The sequence below is a fragment of the Ascaphus truei genome, chromosome 7 (assembly GCF_040206685.1).
Source record: "Ascaphus truei isolate aAscTru1 chromosome 7, aAscTru1.hap1, whole genome shotgun sequence".
NCBI lineage: Eukaryota > Metazoa > Chordata > Amphibia > Anura > Ascaphidae > Ascaphus > Ascaphus truei.
The window spans coordinates 20,189,589-20,216,737 of record NC_134489.1 but is presented as its reverse complement, the minus strand read 5'-3'; the positions used below and the strand labels follow the sequence as shown (position 1 = coordinate 20,216,737).

At 43.9% G+C, this 27,149-nt stretch overlaps 1 long non-coding RNA gene across 1 annotated transcript; it reads right to left on the bottom strand.

Annotated features, from left to right (window-relative positions):
* Window positions 1-4,547: 4,547 nt before the first annotated feature.
* On the bottom strand, window positions 4,548-12,073 carry LOC142498487 (uncharacterized). Its single transcript, XR_012802436.1, has 4 exons — window positions 11,921-12,073; window positions 7,094-7,157; window positions 4,922-5,151; window positions 4,548-4,635 (listed from the first exon to the last, which is right to left on the bottom strand). It is a non-coding gene; the product is annotated as an uncharacterized LOC142498487 (long non-coding RNA).
* Window positions 12,074-27,149: the final 15,076 nt, after the last annotated feature.

The window sequence follows — 27,149 nt, the reverse complement described above, 5'->3', positions numbered from 1 at the left end:
AGAGGTGGTCACACTTGCTGATGATCAATTAATCAAGGGCATTTGATTAGCAACACCTGTCTGCTACTTAACATCTTAATTCCTATGGAAGCAGTAAGGGTATACTTAGTTTTTCACACATAACTTCTTCATTTTGGCTTTATTTTTGTTAAATAAATCATGACACGGTGTAATATGTCGTGCTGTTGTTCATCTGAGGTTGTATTTACCTAATTTTAAGATCTGCTAAGGAACAGATGATTGCTATTATGTCCTGATATGTAAAATCATAGAATTCAAAGAGGGTGTACTTTCTTTTTCACACCACTGTATACATTTCTATTGATATCTATATACAGTATATATAGAAAAAGATATTTCCAAAGAAAAAAAGAGGCAGCACTCTGTGGTAATCCAAAAACCTTGTATATTCAGATAAAAAAAGCACACATACAGACCCAACATTTTGGTCCTCAAAGAGGGACCTTCCTCAGGGGGCGCTGTTGCTTTACTTTCTATATATCTATATATACCATCATATTTTATGTTTTGGTGGGTGATAACGGCAACAAGAGACCTCCACCGTATAGCATATAGCAAATAAAAAAATCATTTGTGAGCACATTCACATGTCTTAGACAGGTCTGCCACCCTGCCTTCCACCATTATCCCCTAGCATCCAGTGCTTCCATTGCAGCAAGGGATTCTGGGAAATTACATGCAAATGAACACACTGTGTCACCTATTGCCTGAAATCCATTTTTACATGGGGCCCTTATAAGCTTTCCATGTATAAGCTTTCAATGTAAAAATGGATTGCAGGCAAAGGTGTATATATAATGGTATAAACGCATGATGGGAAACAAAATCCCTGTCACGAAGAGCTTACAATCTGACTGACTCACAATAGCCCCTATTCAATACACGGAGAAGTGGGAAATGACATAATGCAGAAACTTACATTTCCAACTCATCCAATTAATAACTACACTTTACCCTCCTTCTTACTGGTGCCATTGAAAGTTATTACTAACGTGAGTGTGTGTATGTGTGTGTGTATATATATATATATATATATATATATATATATATATATATATATAAAATGTTACCTTAAACAGAGTCAGTCTGACATAAAGTACTTGATTAATTTGCCACTTTTTATTCCTTTCCCCATTTAATATAAAAACAAACTTTAACCACTTTGCAAAGCAATGTCTGTCTGGGGCAGGGGAAAGTGTTAAGAAGCCACTGTACATCTCGCCATACATTTTCCATGGTCTGTCAGCATGACATGAGGATTTGCTCCTCGTCACAAACCTACACGCTGTGCTCAAATGCTGTCTATCAATTTTAATTAATTTCGCATGTTATAGAATTCCAGTAGCGGGTGTCATCCTAATTGGGTGCCATTAAAACTCTATTGTGTAAGACTATTTCTCAGGGGCCTCCCTCGGTAAACATTAAAGATCAAGAAAACAGATCACACCTGTATCCACCTGTAAAGATTTCTGCTAAGGTTAAGTAACGAACAAGTCCTTGGGATAAAATTAGCTTGGGAGCCAAACCAGTTAGGTAACCTGCTGGAAAAGTAGGTGTGTGTCAGGCTCCGGCCCTGCCCTAGAGTTGTCGGAATTTGAAAAACTGGGGAGGGATGAGAATGGGAGGCAAATAGTTCAATATTCCAGCCAATCCGCTCCGGAGAAGCCTCACCCCACAATCCTCACTTTCTGCTTTATTGCCTAGGGAGCGGTTTGCTATAATTGTGCATTCTGCCCAGCCCAGAATATGTACAGAATAAGGAGGTGACCGGTTGAATGCCTAACGAGAAAATACTGGTGCTCGGGGCCATGGCAATTTCATTATCACGGAATAGAATTTGAATGGTGAGCTCTTTGGGGAAGGAATTAATTTGTCCGGTGTTCTTTCACTTGTATCTGTATCCCCTGTATATAAAAGGCCCTACACAGAACCAATTTGTACTACCACCACCTACAGTATATCATAGCATCAGTTTGCTTTAATGGTAATGAAGCAAAATCCCTCGTGTGAAAAATAGTTGTGCAAAACTCTCTCTCAAGGTCACAAATCAGGTGAAATCTGCCCCTTTTAAAGCAGTACAAACAATTGTTGTGGAGAAGAGCGTGGGGCCTCTATAATCAAGCCCCCCTTACACTCCCCCCTCTGTTCCCTTCCCCCCTCTTTTCCCCCTTACACTCCCCCTCTCTGTTCCCCCTTTACCCTCCTACCCTCTCTTCCCGTCCTCACTCCACCACCTCCCACTCTCTTCCACTCACTCAGTCCAACACACACACACAGAACCCCCCCACCCCCCTTACATTGGGGTGAGGAGGTCTCCTCAACACTGCTCCGGTTCTGCACCGGTACAGGGACTCCACAGCTCCCTCCTCCAGCCGGGTGGAAGTTGGACTCAACTTCGGGTGCAGACAGAGTAGGGAGAGGATTGCAGTGACCGCCTGCTGCATCAGCAGCAGGGGAGCCACCAGCGCCGTTGCTGGGGAGCCGCAGCACCGACCCACTGGGACAAGCCTGATCACCTAATAGGACAACCCACTCTTGCACACACACGCACACCATGTTTCGCTCACTGTCTGGCAACATTTCACTGAAAGCGCACTATTTTTGCGCCAGTATTAGGCCTTTGAGGCTTGGCGTAACATTTCACAAGGAACCGAATTTGAGGGGTGGAGATACTAAAAATGCTTTAATTAGGACAGTCTCTAGTGGATAATGCAGGGAAGAAAATGTTTTTTTGGGGTCAGTGGAGGAGCTGTTACTGTATTGGGGAGTCTCATGTCAGGTACTGGGAAATCCTTTGAAGTCATTATTAAAAGGATGATGTTAATTGCTGTGGCTGCAATTACCTGTATATCCACCTGCACTCCCTGTTTTACAGATGCCGTTGCTGAAACCTTGCAAAACCAGACCTCCCTCCGTGTTGTAACCAGGTGCCTGTTATTCTTACAGGTAACGTGATTATGTAATCGTGAATAACAATAATAATGCTCAAAATAAATTAATGCAAAAATAAAGACCTGGAGATGTTGTAACTTTTGACCACATTAGTGCCATGGGGGGTGGGGTGGGGGGGGCTGTGATATATTGCAGGCCCCCAGCTCTATTTCAATTCAATAAATGTCCAACTTAAAGCTACATTGAACAAAATGTGTAATTTTTCAACATTTTAAAAATCAAAGCGTACATTGCTAATGGGAAGTAAGATGGCTGAAGTTATACCATAACAGAGGAGCTGCGTCATACCGCTTCCACCCGCGGTGGATATGTCCCTTCCGGTGACAACGAGCGCCGGCTACAGAGACGCCAGTGACTAAAGGCTCGTACAATGTGCTGATCTCATATAGGAAATGTGAGTGTATCTTTCTACCATTTGCTGTGTACAATATATACTGTGCTTGTATACATGCTACACCATGATAGTCTCTCTCATTATTCTGTGAGCCCCATTGGAAGACTGCAGCCCCACATCAGTTGGTTATACAACAGGGTCCAGTCCAGCTGTTGCTCTATTCAGATAGAAAGTCCCTCTGATACAGTATGCCCCAACTTTTAGGAAGAATCTGTGCGTGGAATTCACCTACACTTTCAAATGACTAGACCTTTTCATTATATTGGTCGCACTATTGTGTGTTTTTCATCTTTGGTTCATATTTTGCTGTGAACACTCTGCGCTCCCCTCATTTGGAAGAAATGAAGGACTGCACAGACCCAGGAACGGTCTAGAGGGTTTTTTTTTCTACCTGCTTCTCAATTAATGTCACAATTTATTCACACACTCTATAGGTGGTGGTTTATTCACACTATTCAAGTTATCACTATTGTGTTGTAATTGTTCCCTTTAGAATCACATGTTATATATTCACGTATATTATTGTTTGGTTTTGCACTGATATATTTGTGGCCCTTGCACAAATTTATTATTTTGTCTACTTTTCCCATTGAACCAGTCAGTATAAAAAGCGCCCGGTTACAGATTTAAAATCTATACAATAGCTTAGTAAGAACACTGTTTGTTAAGCAGGGCGACCTTGTTCCAATCCCTGTGTGAGCAACTTGTGACCTTTGACAAGTCACATTATCTCCCTATGCTTCAGGCACCAAAATCAGATCGTAAACTATGCAGGGCAGGGTATCTTACAGAGCGGTGGAGCAGCTTTAATGTGGTTTATCATAATTCTCAGAATGTCACAGGTACCAGTACAATCTGAACCATTTGGTTTTCTCTTAACGCCTCCAGTTTTTCTTTTGAAAATCCAGTTCCCCTGTGGCGTTCCTAAATGATTGGGCGAAAACATACTGCAGGTGTCTGCAGGGGTGAGACGTTTTGTGGAGTGAGTATGCTACAAGCTCATACAATTAGGGTACCGGATACCAAAGTCTCCTGGCTTGAGAACTGGGACAAAAAAAAGAATAGCAAGAAAAACGTATAAAACGACAGTCTTTATCAATTATGACATTCATTCAAGTAAATTAGAGACATGTATTGTACTGTATATCGGTGTAAGATTTACAAAAATATTTATTGCCTTTATAAAATAACAGAAATAACAAAGACTAAGAAAAACAATGCACTCTTCTTCCACCAATATGCCCTGGCTGTGTCTTGTACGGTTTCACCTGTAAGATAATTGAGAAATAGATGGATTAATTAAACACTGTGTCAGAGCACCACTGCGCGTGTGCGCTCTATGCATACTGTATGGAACACATATGCATTCCATTTAATGTTTGTGCATGCGTGGTGTATGCCAACTGAACGGAATGCATATGCATTCTATTCAATTACAGTACATGCGCACTCCAAGCCCACTGGATGGAACGCATACTGTATGTGTTTAACTGAATAAATGCACGTGCATGCAGGAGCTACAACGCAAAGAGATACCGAAAAGTCAGTTATTACCTTAATTATTCAATACTAATGTCTTTATGTGAATTTTCGGTCAGGTGAACTGGGTCTAGAATGGGATGCGATGGGTGCGAGGTGGGGTAAGCAGGGTGCAATGTACTTGAGATTGATGATATGTGAGGTGAGCTGGGTCCGAGGTTGGGTGAGCTGGGTCAAGGGTGGATTGTGATGGGTCCATGTTGAGTTGAGCCAACTTGTGATCTCCATGGACCTTGTCGTTGAATCTGCAATATATAAAAAGGGATAATATGTATTTCTGCTCTTGTTTGCAGAGAATACTTTTCTACTGCACAATATACTCTATTAATCACAGTTTTATAGGATATGCTGTATGCAGTACTACCAGGCTGTATTTACTTAGAGCAGAACTAGCTTTCCAGGGATGTTCAATCGCTATGGTTCTCTTCCTCTTTCCTAGTCTAGCCCATGTAGTTTTGGATGCTTAAACTGGGTTTTCTAAACTACTTTATTCTTTGCACAACCGCTAATCGTGCTCACGGATCAACTCGTATTATCGGCAAGGATCCTGTGCCTTCTTAGGGTCCTTATTGCTGTTACTGGTTCAGAACTAAGAAGGCTCTTGCGTCCATACAAGCTAGATTGATCCATCGTTTAAGCAAAAGATGCAGCAGAAGAGTTCTGATCTAGATCAGCCTTTTCTGTCTGTTTTATTACAATCCAATTTCTGTGGGCCTTTATATACAGCTCATGTGGTCATGCCAGGGCTACCGAGTTGGAATTTGATTGGATGTCTATTGTGTTTATGTGTCAAAAGTTGGTCACTTCTTATTGGCTGGGCCAACATTCATACTTACTCATACAAGGTGTAAATATTGGGTGATTGGATGTCTATTGTGACACGGTATCAAAAGTAGGACTCTATGTTTACTTCTATAGCTTACTGTTCTTACAATGGTATAAAACCTGCAATACAAAGCCTCATTAAACACTAAATACCACATTGGAATAGCAACTATGCCCAAAATAATTAACAAAGAAGCTAGTATTAAAATAATGCACATGTCCAACAAGGGATTCACAACCACGAGAATACAATGGTGGCATCAACGAGACACTACGCTGGTATCTTGTTCAAGGGAAGACCAAGTTTCATACTGTAGAGTAGTCCGCAGGGTCTCCTCTCATGTTCTGTTCATACAGTATGTAGTGTAGAGAAGGGGTGCACAATCTTTTCCCCTTGCCATGGCAACGCCACGTCACACGACCCCACGGTGTCATTTGATACCACCTTGCCATGGCGACACGTCACCGGAGACAAGGTAAGTTGAGGTTGCAGAGGCCTCACGCGATCCCCCGGCATTTAATTTAAATGTCTGGGGAATAGCGCATGCCTCTGCAACCGTCGTGCACTCCCCCCCACCCCGAAAAATCTCACGCCCCCCAGTTTACGCACCCCATGGTGTAGAGTATGCCTCTTTTTAAGCATCCAAATTTTTTGTCTTTTCACAGCGAACCAATTCGGCTGGTAGATGAGATCAGCATGGAAAATGTTGAACAATCTGCTCCAGGGGTTTAGAATATTCTGCATCACAAGCATGATATTCCAGTGTCAGAGTCCAACATTATTTATTTATTTATCAAATGTTTTACCAGGATGCAATTTAGGTTGGACCTTTGGAGGTGTGAGGTAAAGTATTGTACTGTACCGTTTTTTTTCTGCACATGCCAAGTGATATGCACGAACACTGTACACTATTCCTGTTCTAACCACTTTTTTCTTATTATTGCAGAGTGCTTCCCATGATAAGGGATGTTAAGAAACTTGAAAGAGTTGATGAAGCATGTGCCTGGATTGACAGTGGAGAAAAGTTTGAGGATGTCATATTTTCTGATGAAAAATCCTTGCCGCCCTGGAACGATTTTTCACTATGGCATTCAAGAAAAACAATTGTTTATCCCTGAAACCTAGACAAAAGCATCTGATAAAAGTCTCATGTGTTGGGGGTCAATCTCTAGACTTGGTTCAGCACCTATACTTATATTTGAATGTAAGACTTCGTTTCAGTATTGTGAACCGTAACTATTAACATAACTGTCCCTTTTCCCATCTACTGTATCAGTGCACCATTTTTTATTGTATGGCCAGGTATCATGGATAAAGCCTACTTCCAAGAGGTCCTTATAGCTGAGGTAGCAGATCCTTACTTTTCAGAATACTTCCCATCTGGTCACTGGTTCTTCCAAGATAACGACTCAAAACACATTGCATCTGAAAAATTCATTAAGGAAAAGTGGATCAGAACACATCCAGAGTAAGTTACAGCATCGGGCAGTAGTATAGCATTTATAAAACAGTACTGTACGTACTGTTCTTTGTGTTTGTGTTATTCGTGGCAATAACTGTACTCTATGATCACATGATTTGAACCCCATCTAATTGGTTTGGCATGCATTAAAGCATCATCTGCGCAAACATATCAAGTCTGCTAACAAAGATGAACTAGTGAAAGAGATAAAAATACTGGAATGAATATCTAAGTGTAGAAACATGCAACAACTACATCAATAAATAAAAAAATGTTTTACTAGTGTTTATTGAAAGAGTCAGAATGGCAATATGCATGAAATAGTAATAATTCAATGTACAATTAAAAAAAAATAGAGTTTCAATTGTAATTGTCATGAAAAACTGTTAAGTATTCCATTCTCTTGTAAAGAACCATTATCAAGTAAACGGAAGGCAATGTGCTGAATAATGTGCTCCCGTTGTCTTTGTTTAAGGATCTCTCATGGACTTCTTTGTTTGTTTTAATCCTAAACTGCAGCTAACATGGGCCCAGTACTCTGAACAACAATAGGCATGCCTTCTGGAACAGCTGACTAGCATCTACTACTAATGGGGTGATAATTGCTTATTCGGATTTGCAATTTTTGTAAGAAAAGACAGGCAGAGGGAATATGGTGTAAATGGGCCAGTACTCTAAATTCTATTCCGATGTGTTACTAATCACCCAATCCGCACGCAAAGGGCAGATGGAATGATGATGACTCTATATTATACTGTTCAATGCGGTACACTAGCGTAAAGAGAATACTTGCCACCGGTGCACCGCAACAGTAGTGCCATAATTAAACAGCTACTACCGACAGTCCAAAGTTAAATTAAGAAGTGGAAAACATACAGAACCCCTATAAGCTCATATTGAACCCCCAAAATAACCACAGCATATATATATGCGTATAAGTGTCAAAGAGGAGTGCTACTGAGCATGGCAATATATATTTAAAACCAGAGACAGAACATGAAACACAGACAGAGCTCAGTGCTACATCCATTGGCACAAATACACGGTACAGTGCCTATATATATATATATATATATATATATATATATATATATAGATAGATAGATAGATATCTTTTTTGAATAAAATGGTCTTTTAGTTTAAATCTTTGGCCAAAGTGTCGTAAGCCCTTGAGCCCCTCCAAGGCAGACCACGTCTCAAGGGTCCTAACACTAATATAAATTCTTAATAACCTGTACATTACCAGGAAGAATGATTTATAGTAAATCTGTCGAAATTAGTTGCATAGTTCTAAGTCTGATGGAAGCCCTTATTAACCTGTACAATACCAGGAAAAGCACTCTGCATTAGATTTGTCGCAATCAAACTGCATGCAAGTGCCCATGAGTGTGGAAGGTGAAATGGAGTGAGCTTTAACCATTTAAAAGTGGGAGGGGGTGAGCGTCAAACCTGGGAAGGAGGAGCCACCCTCCAAATCAGCTGGGAACAGCTGAACAGAATTGCAAAACATACAGAACCCCTATAAGCTCATATTGAACCCCCAAAATAACCACTATATATATATATATATATATATATATATATATATATATATATATATATGCGTATAAGTGTCAAAGAGGAGTGCTACTGAGCATGGCAATATATATTTAAAACCAGAGACAGAACATGAAACACAGAAAGAGCTCAGTGCTACATGGATGTACAGTAGCACTGAGCTCTGTCTGTGTTTCATGTTCTGTCTCTGGTTTTAAATTAAGAAGTGGCACTCGCGTAGTCTTGTAAAAAAAAGTATACCAATTTATTCGATGGTTATCTACGTTTTGGTCCGCTACCAGGCCTTTCTCACGATGGGAAAAGCCCGGAAGTGGACCGAAACATCGATCACCATAGAAGAAATTGGTATACTTTTTTTCACAAGACCACGCGCGTGCCACTTCTTCTGAACTATACTGTACATGTATTCGGTGCATTGCAAGAATGTATTGAAGATAACTTATGTTAAAACGCTCACCAATTAGTTTCTAATAAAAATAGCCGGTGCAAAGGAATGGTACTGGCAGAACAAGAAGACACAAGAGGTCTCCCACAGATCCCTTTTAACACTGCACAACAAGGCTGTTAATTGTATTAGGGGTACAGTGCTCCATGATGTATGATCAAATTTCTGTACCCCATACAGCTCATTTGATCATACATCATGGAGCACTATACCCCTAATACAATTAACAGCCTTGTTGTGCAGTGTTAAAAGGGATCTGTGGATGAATGTATTGAAACCTCTTGCTCATGATTATTATACTAGACAATTCAGACACAGCTTAGGTATGGACGCTCAGGGGGAAGGGCCAACAAGCAGCGTTGGCCTGGGGTCGTACCCATGCTTCCTGCGGCTGCAGTGCGTGGCGTGGCTTGATTGAAGAGGGAGAAGTCTGATATCAGTATTGAAGCGTGTTGGTGTTGTTTATCTGACATTCTGTGTTACTGTGTCTTTCATTTATTTCTGTCTGTTTTGTTATACTGTAGGTGGGAAGAAGGGGGTCTGCGAAGCAGAACCGCGTAACATTGCGCTCCATTGACCCCATGCTTCCCACCTTGTCCAAAAACTTGTATGTGGAAGCAGTGTGTCCCCGGAACGGAAACTTCAGGTAAAACTTATTCCTCCTCCCCTCTTCCCTCAGGACTCTGGCACCCTTCTCAGACCCTCAGGATACAGGGACCCTTTTCAGACCCTCGGGGTAAAGGCACCCTTAGACCCCCCTCCCCCCCATCCTACTTTAGGGCAAAGACAATGATTTTAGAAACCTGATAGTGATGAGACAACTTTTGCTCTTTTTTTTGCAGCAAGTTCATGAATCTTCTTCATTTTTAAACATAATTGCAACATTCCGTTTTAGAGATAAATCACCGTTTCTCAATCTTAGTCCTCAAGAGTTTACAGTACCAACAGGTCAGGTTATATTTACAAACAGCAGTGGTGCATAAATCAGTCCTTCACGAGTAACAACAGGCCAGGGTTTAAGGATATCCCAGCAACAGCACAGGTGACTCACTCAGTGCCTCCGTAATTTCAAATGAGTCACCAGTGTTGATACATGGATATACTTAACAACTGGCCTGTTGTTAACACTTGAGGACTGGGTTTGAGAACACAGCATTTAAGGATATCCCTAATTACGCACAGGTGGCTCAATCAAAATGACTGGGCCACAGACTGAGGGACCTGTGCTGAATCAGACTACCTGGCCTATTGGTAAAGTAGCACTCGAGAAATTAGTTTGTTTACACAATAAGATATAAAACAATACATCTTCTACTTGTTTACCCAAGAATTTAATTAATGAACCCCAACCTGTCAGACATTTAATAACTACAGTACCGTCCCATTCTGTATTGCATCTTTCCTTGTGTTTGGTCTCTTTTATAACTTTAAACGTCTTCTTTTTTTAAAAAAAAATTAAACTCTGAAGTGCTTGTCGTCCCATTGAGATAAAAGCGCTATATTTTCTAAAAAAGTATATATATATATATTTTTTCTATCAACTGGTTTCAAAGCCAGCAGGAGGAGCGCTTTCAAATTTTAGGGTACAAAAAACTGTACAGTATCACGACAAGGGACATCTTCATAGAGTATACAGTTGAGACATACTGTTCCCAATAAGCAATGCTAAAAACTTTTTCGCAAAGCCAGGTTATTGCCATTGCTTATTGATTAGAAAACATTTTGTGTACACAGACATCTACAGTCAAACATACGGACACCCAACAAGCTCCTATTGAACCCCCAAAATAACCACAACATATATATAAGCATATGAGTGTCACAGAGGAGTGCTACTGAGCATGGCAATATTGCCATGCTCAGTAGCACTCCTCTGTGACACTCATATGCTTATATATATGTTGTGGTTATTTTGGGGGTTCAATAGGAGCTTGTTGGGTGTCCAGTATGTTTTACAATTGTTGTTCAGCTAGTCTTGGCTGTCTGGAGGGTGGCAACCTCCTACCTAATTGTAGCTCACCCCCTCCCACTTTTAAATGGTTAAGGGCTCACTCCATAGCATCTTCCACTCAGGGGAACTTGCTGGCTTGCAGGATGGTTGTGACAACTCTAATACAGAGTGCTTTTCCTGGTAATGTACAGGTCATTAAAGGCTTCAATCAGACTTAGAACTTTGCAACTAATATTGACAGATTTATTATAAATCATTCTTCCTGTTACTACACAGGTTATTAAGAATTTATATTAGCGTTAGGGACCCCTGAATTGTGGTCTGCCGTGCAGTTGGCTCAGGGGCTTACAACAATTTTGGCCAAAAATGTTAAACTAAAAGACCATTTTACTCGATATGTATACATATATATTCAGGCACTGTACCGTGTATGAGTTTCACTGAATGTGCTAAACACTGAGCTCTGTCTGTGTTTTATGTTCTGTCTCCAATTTTAAACATCTACAGTCAGGCAGCATTGTGTGAGTACCAAATTAAATAAAAAAATGTTCTCAAGTTATTCTATAAAAGTACAAGAAACACAAACAATTAAAGAAGTAGAGTCCTTTCCTGGAAGTCTGTAGCCAGCATTGTTCCTCCAAAATTGAAGACAAGCGTTTGTTTATTTAGAGATGAGAAGTTGGTAAACCTCACTGCACATTCACCGCACGGAGGATAAAATTGGCAGTAATACACATGTAAAGAGATCGACCTCTGCAAATGACATTACAAACCAGCTGTGAATCCAGTCGCGATACCCGCAATGTACAGTATTCCGAACATCTCGGTATGACGGCTGTGATAAACAGGTTCCAATAGGATGTCCATCATCTCGGGACAATTTCACCAAGATTCCTTTTGGCAAATATTTTCGGTATGGTATTCTTTAAATAAAGCTCTGACCTTGCCATCATCTCCCTGTATGAGAAACAGAGAGCAAAGCATACTAAGGACAAGCCGTGATAAAACTGGAAACATATAGGGGCCTAAGCTATAAGCATCGATAAGCCACTTATCAATCACTTATCGGCCAAAATGCCTGCTGCTATTCTGTAAGCCTCAATAAGTGGGCGATAAAGGCATAAATCACCAAAAATTTCAGCCACCATAAAAAAATTGCCGGGTGAACAGGTTCTGAAACTCTGCAATTCTAATAGCCACAATTAGGTTATTGAGTCCTATCGCGGCTCTAGAATGGCGAGTTTCTCCCAAAATTCTCACGCCAGGAAAAGTTGGCGTGAGGGTGGTGAGAAGCTGCTGAGAGGCGGTGATACAGTGCTTTTTTTCTGCATCGGATTGATGCCAGGAGTCTCCGAAGCAGATATCCATTAATATCAGCACTGGAGACCCCCGGCATGAATCCCATGCAATAAAAATGCATTTACAGGCAACTTTATTACCTTAACGGCTAACCGCTAAGGCAATGAAGGGGTTAACCCCTCCCGCTACCCACCAAGGGCCAAATACCCCCTTCACCCACCCCCGCTAACCACAATAAACACTACTACCCACCACCTCTAGCCTCACATGATTGATACCAGAGGCCGCAGGTGTCCTCAGGTGGTCCCCGTGGGTCCTCATATGGTCCCTATGGATGTCCAAGGGTCCTCAGGTGGTCCCCGTGGGTGTCTGGGGGTCCTTAGGTTGTCCCCATGGGTGTCTGGGGGCCCTCGGGTGGCCTCCCTGTGTGTCCGGGGGCCCTAGGGTGGTCCCCCGTGGGTGTCTGGGGGCCCTCGGGTGGTTCCTGCAGGTGTCTGGGGGCCCTCGGGTGGTCCCCGCAGGTGTCCGGGGGTCCTCAGGTGGTCCCCGTGGCTGTCTGGGGGTCCCCAGGTGGTCCCCACGGGTGTCTAGGGGCCCTCAGGTGGTCCCCGCTGGCCTGCAGTACCAATCCTGTGGCAAAAAAAAGTGCAATACATTTAAATAAATACAACCCCCAGCCCCCCAAAACACACAGTGTAGTAATGGTCAATATAACTATTATCCGGATATAATATAATAGTGCATTGGCCCATTATAAAATAAAACATTAGCCAGCCAGCATAAATAAAGTAAATAAACTTTTCCACTTACCCCTGCCATCATGATGGGCATCCTCGTCAGGACCATGTTCTCCGATGCCCGCAAGAATACAATCTAATGACTCCTAACCCCTTAATCACCGTAATTAAGGGGTTAGCCCACCCTCCCCCGCTACCAACCTGGGAGGCCTAACCACCCACCCTGGGACCACTATACCCACCCTGTACCCATTGATTGGCATAGTGGTACATCATAGTAGTACATCATACCCATATAATATGGCAATCTTCCCTCACCTATCCCTGCCTCCCATGGGGCCACTCCTCTGTCCCTCCCCCTCTTCCCATTGGGCTCTCTTCTCATTTATACCCTGCTCAGCCATTCCTTCTTTGGCTGAGAATAGCTTTGTGTGACCTGCGTTACCCACGGTCGTATCTGCCTTAGTACCTTGTCTCTGTGTCTTCTAGTGATCTCCCGTGTACCAAACCGGCTTGACTGCGGACCCGCTCTGGACTTTGACCTCTGGCTTACCCTCTGACCTCCCGAACTCTCCTATCCTCCACCTCGGCTTACGGATTCCAACCTACCTCCCGGCTCCAAACCCCAAGGCTCTCGGCACCGACGATTCTACTAGAACTGCCCAAGTATCCGGCGAGTACCTGAACTAACACCTTATCTCCCGTGCAGTTCCGGACGCCTACTATCCACCTCCCAGGCGTGCCCCCGCAGCTGTGGGTGCAAGTATTACCCTTTTCACCTCAGTTCCGGGGTCCCTCCTTGTCCGTGGTGAGCGCAGCGTGACAAAGATATACACAAGCACCTAAACACCCCAATTCAAGAAATAAAAGCACTAGCCAACCAATTAAATAAATAAAAGCACAAGCCAACAAAACAATTAATTAATTTTAAACACAAGCCAACAAAACAATTAATTAATTAATTTAAACCAGTAGCCAACAAAACAAATAATTTAAAACGCTAACCAATCCTAAAATGTACTTAAAACAAGCCACCCAAATTCCAAACAATTGAATCCAAACAATAAAAACAAAGAAAAAATTACAATCAATTCAAAACAAGCATTTGCCAAAAAAAATACATTGTCTGTCACTGTATTTATCTGTACCCTAAAGGGGCACAGATGAATACATTATCAGTCAATGGGCAATCACAAACCTAAAAATAAATAAATACAATGAAAAAACCTGAAAAAAAGACATTTACATACATTCAATATTTCTCTTACCTTTAGAAGTCTTCACCCTCCGAATCCCGATCTATCAGCAAGCTCTCGTACCACGACGTCATGACGTGCAATCCAACGCCATCCACCTTGAAGACCAGCATCAGGTAAAAAAAATCTTCTTTCTTTTATCTTCTATCACCGTCTTCTTTCTTCATCTGTCATTATTTTCTTATTTTCTTTCATCTTCTTTCTTCATCTGTCAATCCAAACCATATGGTAAATCCATAGCAGGATGTTCTCTTGTCGGTTTCTTGAGGTAAAATGAGATGTACATGCCTTCCATATAGCCTATGACATCACATTTTATGGTCAGATGGTACAGCTCCAATCCGATTGGACGCTGTATCATGTGCCGTCTCTTTTTTTTTTTTTAAGGTTGTGACGTCATCTCCAAGGGAGATATGTCACATCATTAAAACCACATGGCTATATCACACGATATTACAGCCAATGGGATTTAAGACAATCCCATTAGTTGTTGTACCATATGATAGGTCACATTAGTTCAAAAGGTTGTGATGTCCCTTTAAGGGATGAACCATAAAGCTTGGCCCCCTGCAGACACACTTACCAGAACGCCCTCCTACAGTCTCTGTACGTTCTTCCTACCAACCAATTAGATTGCAAGCTCTTAGGAGCATGGACTACTTTTCCTAAATGTTACTTTTATGTCTGAAGCACTTGTCACGTGTATTACTGCTGTAAAGTGCTATGTACATTGATGGCGCAATATAAATAAAGACATACATACATTATTATTATTAATTATTATTATAAATATTTGTTTTGAAACTACCACATTTTGGTATTTTGGGGGGTTGGGACAGAAAAAGGGGCAGTGGAGCGGAGGGAGAAGTTGTTAGATTTTAGGTGTTTTGGTGCATACTGATTATAAATTACTGTAAAAGCAATTATGGAGTAACAATGGTAGTAACACACATGCGCACTCAACTATTGAACCAGCCCTGACACACATACATGCTTTCAACGCAGTTCATGTGATATGTGGTAATACGTAAACAGATACATTGTAACACTAACAGTAGAGATGGGAAAAGTACCAGTGCCATCTGCATCATCGGGCACAGCAGCAGGGATGGCAGAAGCAGCCACCTCTGCGGGCAAACAGAAAGAGATGGAAGAAGCAGCAGTGGCATCCACAGCAGTGGGCCCAGTGATAATGCTGCAGATGATAGCCATGTACAACTCCCCCCATTACAGGCACCTCTTTTGGAGGGTGTGTTACGGTCACGTATGATGCTATGTACTGCTAGGAGACAGACACGCTAGGCAGAGGTGGAGAGTAGAGACCGACCTGTATCTGAATCCTGAAAAAATAGAATAGTAGGATCCGGTTCCAGACGGGAGATAGGTAGAATGATCGTAGTCACTGTTCCGGGGTCAGGGCGGGAGAGAGGCAGAATGATCGTAGTCACTGTTCCGGGGTCAGGGCGGGAGAGAGGCAGAATGATCGTAGTCACTGTTCCGGGGTCAGGGCGGGAGAGAGGTAGAATGACCGTAGTCACTGTTCCGGGGTCAGGGCGGGAAAGAGGCAGAATGATCGTAGTCACTGTTCCGGGGTCAGGGCGGGAGAGAGGCAGAATGATCGTAGTCACTGTTCCGGGATCAGGGCGGGAGAGAGGCAGAACGATCGCAGTCACTGTTCTGGGGTCAGGGCAGGAGAGAGGCAGAATGATCGTAGTCACTGTTCCAGGGTCAGGGCGGGAGCAAGGCAGAATGGTCGTGGTGACTGTTCCAGGGTCAGGGCAGGAGAGAGGCAGAATGATCGTAGTCACTGTTCCAGGGCCAGGGCGGGAGAGAGGCAGAATGGTCGTAGTCACTGTTCCGGGGTCAGGGCGGGAGAGAGGCAGAATGATCATAGTCACTGTTCCGGGGTCAGGGCAGGAGAGAGGCAGAATGATCGTAGTCACTTTTCCGGGGTCAGGGCAGGAGCGAGGCAGAATGATCGTGGTCACTGTTCCAGGGTCAGGGCAGGAGAGAGGCAGAATGATCGTAGTCACTGTTCCAGGGTCAGGGCAGGAGAGAGGCAGAATGATCGTAGTCACTTTTCCGGGGTCAGGGCAGGAGCGAGGCCGAATGATCGTGGTCACTGTTCCAGGGTCAGGGCAGGAGAGAGGCAGAATGGTCGTAGTCACTGTTCCAGGGTCAGTGCAGGAGAGAGGCAGAATGATCATAGTCACTGTTCCGGGGTCAGGGCAGGAGCGAGGCCGAATGATCGTGGTCACTTTTCCGGGGTCAGGGCAGGAGCGAGGCAGAATGATCGTAATCACTTTTCCGGGGTCAGGGCAGGAGAGAGGCAGAATGACCGTAGTCACTGTTCCAGGGTCAGGGCAGGAGAGAGGCAGAATGATCGTAATCACTGTTCCGGGGTCAGGGCAGGAGAGAGGCAGAATGATCGTAGTCACTGTTCCAGGGTCAGAGCAGGAGAGAGGCAGAATGGTCGTGGTGACTGTTCCAGGGTCAGGGCGGGAGAGAGGGAGAATGATCGTAGTCACTGTTCCGGGGTCAGGGCTGGAGAGAGGGAGAATGATCATGATGACGTTCCAGGGTCAGGGCTGGAGGGAGGCAGAATGGTAGAAGGTGAGGTAGTCCGGCGGCAGGCAGCAGTTTAAGGCAGGCAAGACACGGCTTCCAGCAGGAGACTAGGCAAGGAGTACCTTGCACAGGCAAGAAGGAGAGGGGAATGGAAGCCTTATAAAGGGATAAGGCATGTGAGAGCAATCGTCTCTGGAAGAGGCTGACTTCCTTCCTCGGCAGCCATGTTGGTGGAGGCAGGAAAAGTCAGAAGGCTTCCATGTTGGAGATCCTCATAGGGTGTTTGCGTCAGGGTTACGGCTTCCCCTGGCTCACAGACTGTATGAATGGTAAATATCCTTTGCAACTTTTTTTTTAATGACATGTATAGTAGCATGATAGCGCCTGTAATAGACATTCTATATTGTAAGAATGTGTATTTATTGTGCAGGTTGTGACAGGAGTTCTGCACTGCACTTCTACCCTGGCTCACAATGACGGGCTCCCGTGTACCCATCACAGCAAATATCCCCCCCCCCCTCCGATATGGACTATATATAAAAAAAACACATCTTTAATGGTGCAGTTGCCAGGTTTTGTCTGTATTATAATGGATAGAAAGTGACACAGCATGAGTTTGCTCTGCATTGGAGCATGCATCTATCATAGAGTTCATTTTTATCAAGTCAGGTAGTGTACATCAGGGGAGCACAAACTTATAGTGCTGCGCCCCCCTGTCTCTCTCCCCCCGGCTCTCACGTCACGTGACCGTGGCGTCATTTGATGCGTGTGACGTCACATTGCGTCGCGGCGTCAGATAAAGCCACCTTGCAATGGCGATGCGTCACAGAGCATTGAATCCCGGTAAGTAAACAGTTGCAGAGGCCACACACGATCCCCCAGCATTTAATTTAAATGACAGGGGGAAGAGCGCGGGACCTCTGCAACTGTCCGTGCCCCCCCAGCAAAATCTCCAGCCCCCCCTTGGGGTCGCGCCCCCCACTTTGCGCACCGCTGGTGTACACAATACAGTTCTATACTCCTGCACAGTATACAGTGTAACAAAACATTCAGCACATCTTTACAGTAGTTTCCTTACTTGTTCTACAGTGCTGTAACTACCGCCCAGGCATGTCCCGGGAACCACAAAGGGAGTCGGAACCCTCCCTCCGGACACTTATTAACCCCCCACAAGGTGGTTACAGAGGCTCCGCGCTCTTCCCCACATCAATGAAACTCATTGGCTGGGAGAGAGCAAGGTCTCTGTAACAGAGCTGCCCTCCTCCATCATGTAGTGGCGTCATCCGACGCTGCATTGTCATGGCAATGGCATGGCGGCGTAAATGGCATTGCGCTGACTTATGACGCCGTTACGTCATTACGTCCTTGCCCGGGGGCCCCTTAACGTGTAGAAACGCCACTGATCTTTACTCCTTTCCCCCGAAGTGATGAGTCATTCAGGAAAAACCGCCAGCAACCTAACAGCCGGGGGCAGAATGACATTCATCTGTGTTTTTGATCCATAAATGGTAGTATTGCAGTATTAATACTTTCTATTTCAGGTCTGATTGAAGATATTACCTGCTTAGTTTATAGAGAGAAAACTAGAATTACATATATTAGTTAACATTAATATAGAACCTAGAATAAGAACATACCATATATATATATATATATAGCTCAACCCCGTTATAGCGCGATCCGCTATAACGCGGATCCGCTTATAACGTGGTTTGAGTGTGGACCCGAATTAAGTTTTTTTTTTGCACACACACCATACACTCACAGCACACTGCACACACTCACAGCACACTGCATACATTTACAGCACACTGCACACACTCACAGCACACTGCACACACTCACAGCACACTGCACACACTCAGCACACTGCACACACTCACGGCACACTGCACACTCACAGCACACTGCATACACTCACAGCACACTGCATACACTCAAAGCACACAGCACACACACACAGCACACTGCACAGCACACACAGCACACTGCACAGCATACTGCATACACTCATAGCACACACTCACAGCACACTGCATACATTCACAGCACACTGCATACACTCTCAGCACACTGCACACACTCACAGCACACTGCACACTCACAGCACACTGCATACAGTTCTCGCGATACCTGGAGCTGAGAACTCACTGTGTGACGCCGGATTGAGAGGAAGGTGGCGTCCCTCGTGCTCTCCGGGCTGCGGAGGCGTCCATAGAGGCTGCTGCAGTGAATCTACACCGGACACTGAAGTCATCTGGTACTGGTTCCTGTGTCGGGCTGGCTGAGTTATACTCAAAATTGCTTTTTATTAAGCTATGTTTGTGAGTGTGCATTTTAAATCCTTTACTCCATAAATATTGTTATACCTTTTTACGCTATGAGTGCGCCTGTTTTTTCTGTGTTTCTATAGATATGTATATGTATATACAGTGTTCGACAAACCTATACATTTGCACGCCCCGGGCGAGTGGATTTAACCCCCGGGCGAGTAACTATTGGCCCAAGCAGCACACGTTTGGTACTAGGTGGCGAGTAGATTTTTTTTGTGTGGCGAGTAGATTTTTTGGTGATTTGTCAACCACTGTATATATATATATATATATATATATATATATATATATATATATATATATATATATATTATATATTATATATATATATATATATATATATATATATATATATATATATATAGCAAATAGATGAGAACAAAAGGCACTCCGTCGGTAAATCAATATGGTGGTAGTAGTCAGAAGAAAATTTGTATTTAACAATATATATATAGTCTCTTGTAATTAAACTGAAAGCACCGTTCAAAACACAAACAAAAAATCTATTACTTATATTGTTGTATTTCTATCAGAAGGTAAGTTCTGGGTCAGTAGATGGCAAAATCACAGTATTACCAGGTTTACATACAGATATTACCAGTCTGAGTCTAAAAGAGAAAATATTAGGACCACATAGGGTTGCCAGGTGTCCGGTATAGAACCAGACTGTCCTGTATTTGGACACTCTGTCCAGTAAAAAATCTAAGGTAATACTGGACATGCATGTATCTGGTATTACCTGTCTGGACATACAGTAGTGACCAGACAGGCTTGGGGGGGGGGGGGGTGAGCACATGATTTCCCTGAGCAGGGAGAGAGCAGGGCTGTTGCTAGGGGGTTGGGCGGCTTCCTCCATCCCGATTGGCTGCTGCTGTGTAATGTAGCCAATCAGGTGGGGGTGTCAGGAACAGGTGAAAAGGCAGTGCACTGCCTAAGAAGCAGGAGGTGTCAGGGGCCTGGGTCCAAGGAGAGGAGGAAACAGCATGGAACAGAGAGAGGTGAGATGGCTGTGTGTGTCTTGAGCGCGTCGCGCCGTTCACCATTGTGCCCAGTATTTTTAGAGAAGCCACCTGGCAGCCCTAGGACCACATAACATGAAACCTAGAATAAGAACAACATGTCCAACTGAGTATAATATCCTGTAATTGAACTGGCAAGCGCTGGTCCAGAAAAGGAGAAGCACATTCACAATAAGGAGTGAGAGCTTGTATCATGCACACTGTGTGATGGTGATCAGAGTTCCCAGGATATTTCTAGCCATTCTCAGACGGGCTCGAGGGGGACACTGCTCTAACTTTGGTAGATTCATCTGAGTTGTTTTGAGAAAAGAGATAGTTTGTGATACAGTGAAAAAAATAAGAGCTGTTTTCCCCTTATGAACGCCTGGAGTATTATATGAGCTAGGACATTCTGCCACCATCAGTCACTGTCAGCCTGTGGCCTGCAGATAGAAAAGGTTTCTCAGAGTCAAGCTTGTATTCTGACCCGGCGAAAATCGAAGAATATTTATGTCCCGGATGTAGAGAGCACGAGAGAGCCTCCAGTAAAGGTGAGAGGAGTAATTGATTATTTGGTGATCTTGATAGGTTATTGCGGCCCAGGGAACAGAGCGTGTTTTCGCTATTTTCAGCTCCAGATTGAAAGACAGAATTTTGTTCTTGTTCTTGTAGTGGATCTTGGTAACAGAATTTTGAGCTAGGTTGACCCTTATGCTTCAGGCAGCTCTGCCCAGTTTGTGGGGACAGAATGCCTTTCAATGCAGCACACTCTTTTTCAAGGGAGGAGAATGGGTTCCATAATAGCTTGTATCAGACGCTTAGCCACCTTTTTGGCAAAAGCAGCTCTGTCAATATGTGTCCTCTGGAGCCTGCGTTTATGTCCAGCCTACACATCTCCTCTCTTAACGTTGTCTGACCTCACATCCATGCCTCCTGACAGCATCACAACTGCAGCGGTTTACATAGACTGCCAAAAAGTATGACAGGGTTTTTCCAACAGTCAGACTACAGATAGAGGAACCTATTTAGGTTAGATCTACATTCCCCCACTCTCAGCAGAGATCAGGTGGCCTTTCTGCAGTCCCAGCAAAGTTTGCTCTAGAATCGAGGCCTCATGCTAGGCCTTAGCTCTCTTTCTGACCTAAACCCTGGCACTGTTTTTGCTAACTTTTTGTGGTCCGAAAAGTTGAATGGAGAGACCAAGCTGAGCAGCCATCTTGGTGTGTCTGCCTCCCGGAACGTCTGAAAGGGGGTAAATAAGGGGGTGGAGGGGGGAGTGGGCATGAGGGTTGGTGGGAAGATTTGTGCTTTTACATTTTATAAAAAGAAATGTATGATGTGTTTAGTATCAAGTATAGTACTGTATACAAGTCTTCCGAGGGGGTGGGGTGGTGCTGTGAGGAGAGTGATGGAAAGGAAACCTTCACAGTCCAAGTACATTAATGTTTAGAACGTTTAACACATGCTTATGAACTCATGAAATAAAGTTACTGTATGTTACTGTACTTCCCTTAGAAAAACAAATAAAAAAACAACCACAACACCCCCCTCCTAAATATTTCTTATTCAAATAAAACAGCCTGTTTTGGGGGGGGGGGGGGGAGGGGGATTGGAACAAAAAAGAGGCATAGGAGAGTGTGAAGGTTATTGCCCATTTGTTATTTGTCTTTGTTTGCATAAATACCCCACCGTGTGTGAACCTTATTAGGCAATGTCTGCTGCTGTGTCAATAAAGCAATGATTTCCCTAATCAATCCTGAGTAATTGATCACACATCCCGGAGCATTCTCCCCTCCCCTACACAAACATACAGGCACAGTAATAGTGATACACAGAAACGTTCCTAAGATCTATACTTTGAGAATATGGATGATCGCGGGTGTGTTGGTGAATAATGAATACAAAAGTAAGTCAAAACATCTAAAAGTAAAATGTTTTATTGCATGCTGTCACGCATAAGCACAAAACTGTTAAACAATCCGTGACACGCGCGCAACTCTGCCCCGACGACACGTGCAGTACGCAGAGCACTAAAACACGCAAAGTAGTTATGTATTTCCCTTTCCCGCACAGCCACTAAAGATATTACCGTCACCTGGCGGTAAGATACAGAAATGTACATTAAAAGAAAAAAACACCACCTAACCACGGGCTGACTTTTCACTGCCTTCCATCAGTTTCCGCCAGCTGGACACAAAGTGTTCCTGGCTGGTGGAATCTCGCATGTGAATGCGAACCGGGAACAGGAAGTCTTGCTACATCTCTACAGTAAGACTAATTTCTCCTCCCTTATGGCTCTATTGTGTCTACCACAAACATTCTGGAATTCTTACACCTGGACACAATAACCGGTCCCGTGCAGCTGAATGGTATTTGTATGAGCAGAAATGTTTGAACTGTTTAGTGGCTCTAGGTTTACTGTTTTTGCCCCACGCTTCTGCTTGGAGGCTCTTGCATGCATCTACTGAAGTGCTTTCCCCTGAATCGATCATCCTTCCGCTTTAAAATATGACCCCTTGCTCTGTCTCTATCGTACTCCTATTTCCCCTCCTGTTCCAGATTCTAGATTCTGACAGACTGGTCTGTAGGTGAGGTCAAAGAAACATATACGCGTAGATCTTGTGCTCAAACAAGACCCCAGCAGGGTGTATTTACAACAACCAAGCAACACAAGGTATCGAGTACTGTCCCTTTAAGCCAAAACATAAAGCATAAAATCAAAGCCTACTCCATTTTGGAGACTAATCAAACAGCACAGGCACTAACTATCTGACTGACTGGATAAGCCAGATCCCAGTACCAAAAACATATAACAATTTAACAGGCAGCAATATATATGAAAGTATTATCTGACTGTGCTGGTCTGGCATCTCCGGTTTCTCCAGATGCAGGCATTGCAGTCCTGCTGCTCCCAGGAAGTCTCTTGTCAGCACCCAGCCCTCCTGTATGCTCAAGACTCCCTCCTCTTTGAGCACAGTTGTGACTGTGGTAAGGACTCTCTGTTCTCATCTGTCAGCACAGTTGTGTGCTAAGGTAGGGGTGCGCAGAGTGGAAGGCGTGCCCCCCGAGATTTTCTGGGGGACTGGGCACAGCTGTTACAGAGGCCACGCACTTCCCCAAAGCTATTTAAAATAAATGCTGGGGATCGCGGCCTCTGTAACTTTTAACTTACCTTGAGTTCCAGTGACACGTGTCCGTGGCAACCGGTGTCAAAAGATGCCGCGGGGTCACGTGACATCACATGACCCCGCAACGTCATTTTATGCCGGAGCCGTGCAGGGGGGTGGGGTGCAAGACAGAGTAGAGAAGAGATGGGGGGGGGGGATGCTGCATGAGGGAAACTTTGCACACCCCTGTGCTAAGGAGTCTCTCTTGTGTCTGTTCTCAGCAGGGTATTTTTTTACCCTGCTCTGATTACCCAGGTGAAGCTGGTTAATGGACTAGCTGCAGTTAACCAGCTCTCTGCTGGATTTCACAGAGCACTATAGGCAGCTTTATTTAAACAGGGATAAGTCCCTGTTGCATAGATGTTGAGCCTTTGTTGGGCCATCTTCTCCAGCCTGTTTCTGCCTCTTTGCGCTCTAGTCTAGGTGAGGTCTCACTAATGACTTGTAAAATGGACTCACAAACTGGAGTCTGCGAGGGTCTCTATAAGCGCTGCTACCAACACAGAGCCATCACAAGAAGAAGTGCTCCCTGTCTCCCGTAGCTTCATCCTTCCTGCAAAAGCCAGCAGCACCGTAACATGCAAACTAAAGGAAGTGTTCAATTTAACCACAACCTAAGGGTGTTTTTCATGAAATTGCGATAGTCTTGATCGGGAATATCTCTGCAGCAGAAAAAGTTCAGTAGAACGAAATGCGCGTTGGGTAGTAATGATGCCAGATGTCAGGAGCGAGACTGAGACACAGGTCTCAGAAGCCTTTACCGTCTGAACGCATTATTGTGGATAGTCACAAGCGGGGCCAATGTATATAGACTCATCAATAGATAGATTAACTATGATGTGGACCCAAAGGGGTAGCCACTAGCTTTATGCAGTGTACATTTATGCCTTTACTTACCAGATGGTGCTGAGGTATTATATACACATTTTGCACAGTGCACTATGGCACATGGTATGTGAGCACACTCAGGAGAATTAGGATTATTAGAACGACGGTTGGCTTTTTCCTGCCTCCGTTTCCTCCTTTTCACGGTATTTATTCAGTCTGCACAAGTATGTATTATTAATCACTATTATTCCAATAGGATCTTCTTATTAGCATCATACACTCAATCACTCGTGGTGTTTTCACATCACGCATACCACACATCATTCCTTGCTCCCTCGCTGATAACCCCATTAATTTAGTTACAGCATCGCTGCTCCAATTAGTTTTTACTTCTAGTTATCCTCTCGGCGTTTGTTTTATTTATAACTGATAAAAGCTATATTTTAATTATTTGTGGAGGCTTTCGAGCGCATGATATAGGGAACCTGTCTCTGTTACAACAAGTGTTCAATTCAACCGCAACCTAAGTGTGTTTTTCATGCAATTGCGATAGTGCTGATCGGGGCTATCGCAGTTTAATGAATATAACCACCTAACACATCAGATGAGAAAAACCCTTAGGCTTATCACTAACATACAAATTTGTTGTAGGTCGTGAAACCTTTGAATAGACCAACATGAGGTTATAATGTATCCAAGCTTATGAACCCTCACAGGACTCTACTTCAAGTGTACTCAGTGAACAGAAAGTTCTGTACAATATAATTGAATCTACGGTTGTAGGAGTCTAGGTTGGAAATGTGCTTCAGGGCTGAAACTCTGCAGCTGAATTCAACACTTATCGTCTGCATCACCCGAAGTGGGGCAGGCAAAATGTGGCTGTCGCCATTTGATGCTATTCTGCACTGCACCTACCCAGGACTGGCTGGGAGTTTTGCGGGGCTCAGTGCAGTGGGGTTTGGGCGGAGCCTCTTCCCTTCTCCAGAGTGGCATCTAGTCCCGCTACATCGCGTTGTCATCCAGGGGGGATGGTGACATCCCAAAAGGGTATAAATAGAGCTGCAGAAGCTTCTAGACCTTTAGGTTCTTGGAGGAGAACAAGAGGAGAGGAGCCTTGTGTTTGTATATAGTGTCTATCCTTTAATGTGTAACTATATGTTAGTGAGCATGGTCACCTTTATTATTTTTCAGCTAGCGAATGTGTCCCTTACTTTAAAGGGCCACATATAATAGAGGGTTAGGAGCATCATACCTTCCATAAAAAGGATGTGTGTGACAATCACACAGGGGATTCCTCAGTAGGGCCCCAGAGTGCCACACGGGGGACTTGCCTGCAGACACGCCCAAACAGCACACTGGCAAGCCAATGTAGGGACAAGCAGGGGTATGTGCATGATGATAGGAAGATGGGATCCTTGATAGAAGGTGCACCCCTGCATAGAGTCCTGGTAGGTGGCTGGATAGCCTCAGATCACCAGCAAGGAATTGCCCTTTTATCAACTAAAAGTATAACGTGACATGTCATGATGCTGCCCGAGCACCCAGGGATGAAGAATGTGTGACTCTAATAAATAAAGAAAACTTGTTTGTCTAATAAAGTTCCTAGCACCTTTTATTACATCTACCGCTTACAACGCCAGCCTGCATGGATGTCCACGCCCTGAGAAAGGGAAAAACCTGCACCTATTTACACCACCTCGACTTAACACTCCTTTCGGTCGGACAAGGAGGGGTTACACATACCCCACTAACCTTATCCAGATTTCACCTCTCCCTTCCTTTTCGTGTGCTCTATGGAATGCACGGTTTGTGTCCAATAAACTTACCCCAATCCATGATTTATTCATTTTCAAGTCTCTCGACCTCAAAGCCATTACAGAAACCTGGCTCATCCCTTCAGACATTGCCTTCTCCCCTGCTGTACTCTCCAATGGTGGCCTTTCCACTAGCCACACCTAAAGGCCTCAAAACAGACAGGGAGGCAAAGTAGGTATCCTACTTTCTCTACGCTGAACATTTCAATTCATACCACAATTTCCATCCCTCTCATTCTCATCTTTTGAAATTCACACTGTTTGTCTCTTTTTTCCTCTATCCGTAAACGTTTCTGTAATTTTTCACCCGCCTGGACCAACCTCTCAATTTCTTGATAACTTTTCTGCCATATTTCCTCCACTACAAACTCATATTCTTCCTGCAACATTTCCCTTACCTTGCCAAACAACCCTACTTCTACTCTCGTATATACAGTATCTACTCTGTACTGTCGGTATTGACATACATTGCACTTGACAGAAACTTGTGGCAAACCATATACTTCAATGCCTCATCCCCTGGTAGCTCTCACTCCTACACCGGGGAGAACCATTTGCAGGGAGGCCATGATGTGGTGAAAATCTGATAGACAGGCAGGTCCTATCTGAATGCAAGCGGCAGTATCGGCAAGTCCATGAGGACAGTGACGGTTAGGCTGCGGTAGGGGCAACGCTATTAGACCCTATCTTAAAGGGCACATCCCTAACAAACGGTGACAGGACACCTCTTAATAAACATGACTATATACACACACAAACCTATTTACAGTACTCACAGTGAGGACTCCAGTCAGAACTGAAGAACCTGCTTCTAGAACAAAGGGTGGGGATATATACCCTTTGCACATCTCTATCATGACATCACTGGCCACGGGGTAGAAAGGTGAGAGGCGAACCCTTTGTGATCCCACCCAGTTAACCCTTTAGGACTTTATCCCCTTTACAGAACTAGTAGTCTCTAAAGAGGAGGCTACAAGTGTCTCCTTTGCTCCACTCCCACTT